This window comes from Dendrobates tinctorius, unplaced genomic scaffold (assembly GCF_039654945.1).
Source record: "Dendrobates tinctorius isolate UK_male_01 unplaced genomic scaffold, ASM3965494v1 ptg000095l, whole genome shotgun sequence".
In the NCBI taxonomy this organism is placed as follows: domain Eukaryota; kingdom Metazoa; phylum Chordata; class Amphibia; order Anura; family Dendrobatidae; genus Dendrobates; species Dendrobates tinctorius.
In genome coordinates, this window is record NW_027361763.1 from 16540431 (window position 1) to 16542716 (window position 2286).

Consider the following 2286-nt stretch of genomic DNA (forward strand, 5'->3'; position numbering starts at 1 on the left):
ACGATTCTGCGCAGTCAGCAACACACTTACTTTATGTCATTAATTACCCAAAAGTGCTAGATATGATGCAATGTATGTGGTCTCTTAGTGCCGCACTTTGAAGAGCAGCAGTTTGAGCTCCAGAGCTGTTCTTCCTTTTGGAAGAAGTTATATCCACAATCCAACATTTCAAAGACTATGGGATGCTGCTATAGATCAGTAATAATGTTTGCGCTGCCCCAGTCTGGCGTCCAATCTTGTCTTCCCTGACAGCCGGTCCCCCTTGACAGCTGGTCCTCTGTGATAGCCGGTCCCCCATGACAGCCAGACCTCTCTGACAGCCGGTGCCCCCTGACAGCAGGTCCTCCATGACATACAGTCCTCCATGACAGCCGGTCCTCTCTGACAGCTGGTCCTCTCTGACAGCCGATCCCACATGGCAGCCGGTCCCCCCTGGCAGCCGGTCCCCCCTGGCAGCCGGTCCCCCATGACAGCCGGTCCCCCATGACAGCTAGTCCTCTCTGACAGCCGATCCCCCATGACAGCCAGTCCTCTGTGACAGCCGGTCCCCCCTGGCAGCTGGTCCCCCATGACAGCTGGTCCCCCATGACAGCTAGTCCTCTCTGACAGCTAGTTCCCCATGACAGCCGGTCCCCCATGACAGCCGGTCCCACATGACAGCCGGTCCCACATGACAGCCGGTCCCACATGACAGCCGGTCCCACATGACAGGCGGTCCCGCATCATTGGCAGCTCCTGTACTTACAAGACTCCATGATATCACAAAGTCTCAGAGCCTGGAAGGAAGCACAAGAAGCCCCTGGGATGCAGAAGTGACGCTTGTTCCGGTCACCCGACCAATTCATCAATGTAGGATACAGCAAAGCAGAAATCATTGTCCTTTATTTTCTAGGCTGGACTGTATCTTATGGTCACCCGGTCACCCCTCCCAGTCGCACTCTTCCCTCTTGTATCTCTTCATCCCGGTTAGTCTTTGGAATATTATTCCCTCAGTCTGGTCAGTGTCCTTTCTGCGCTTGCTTAGAAAAACTGTGTCCACATCACAGCCCACGTGGTCCACAAACGCTAGAAGTGCAGACGACCAACTTTACAGGCTCGATTCATATCAATGGCAGAAACGGAGAACGAGTCCGACTGTAAGAGATGGCAAAAACTGAGAAATAAAGGGAGTGATTGTCATGTCAGTCTTGTCTGACCCAGGAAGCGAGCGGGCGGCGTGGGGGATTTGTCCGGTCCCGTCTCTGCCCAGCAGCTGACATTGCATGAAAAGAGCTAATCAGATAGGGTCCCTGGTCCACCGGATGGAGAAAATCACTTCCTCCGTGCTGCGGCTGCCATGTTCCATCAGACATCTTCTGTTACTGTTAGAAGAAATCTAATCCTGTAAATGTAAAGAAGGGAGGTTCATCGGATGCAGTGAATAGCCGGAGGCAGAGAATGGGTTAACAGGATTTACTGAACAGGCAATTGACAAGTAATACTCCATGCAGGGAGGCAAGACTAGTAGGGCAGTGGCGGGAATTCACACAAACACAAAGCTCGAGAATAAGATATACAAAGACAAGGTAACTTATTGCAGTTCTTGCAGAGGAAAGGCTGAAAAATCATGGACAAAGTCTCTGGCTCTGTTACGGAGGAACGAGAATCACTGTCTCTTGACGGTGCTGATGGATCCGGTGTTGCTTAGCTTGAGTGCGCTGGAACGTGGAAACAGTCGTGGCGTCGAGCACGAGCTCTGGGAACGCTCACCAACGGCGGAAGCGGGCGGTTCTTTGGAGTAGTCTCTAAACAGCTTATCTGTTACCACAGACAGGACAGGGCTGCACAAAAGAACAGGGTCAGACGGTAACTTAATAGCGTCAAAGTCTCTTTTATAGTCAGCACGCTGAGGGATGAGTGGCGTGGAGTTGTGAGCCGGAGCAGCGGAGAGGGAGTCAACCTGCTCCTGTCTCTTTCCCGCCAAGTCTGACTCGTTCCCGCGCTCAGTCCTCTTTATATTCCCCTCACCCCCTGCTGTCCAGTTTGAAGGTCCTTCGCTCCCAGAAGTAACCTCCCCCGGCAACTGTGGTGACAGTACCGATAGTTCCGGCCTTAATGGGCACCGGAAACCGCTGACTCTATCTCGGCTCATCTTCTTACATACATAACTACAGGGAACCCATATACATTTCATAGGTTCCGGACATTTCTCCTGATCGCTTTGTGATATGATACAGAGTGGCAAATCAGACAGAAGGAAGGACGGCGGAGGCTGGGATTGTTCTCTACATGTTTACACTTAAAGGG

At 52.2% G+C, this 2286-nt stretch overlaps 1 protein-coding gene across 2 annotated transcripts in view; it reads left to right on the plus strand.

Moving 5' to 3' along the window:
- The window catches only part of GFRA4 (GDNF family receptor alpha 4), a 575713-nt gene that overhangs the window by 253845 nt on the left and 319582 nt on the right, over positions 1-2286 (plus strand). The gene's annotated exons all lie outside the window — the stretch shown is intronic.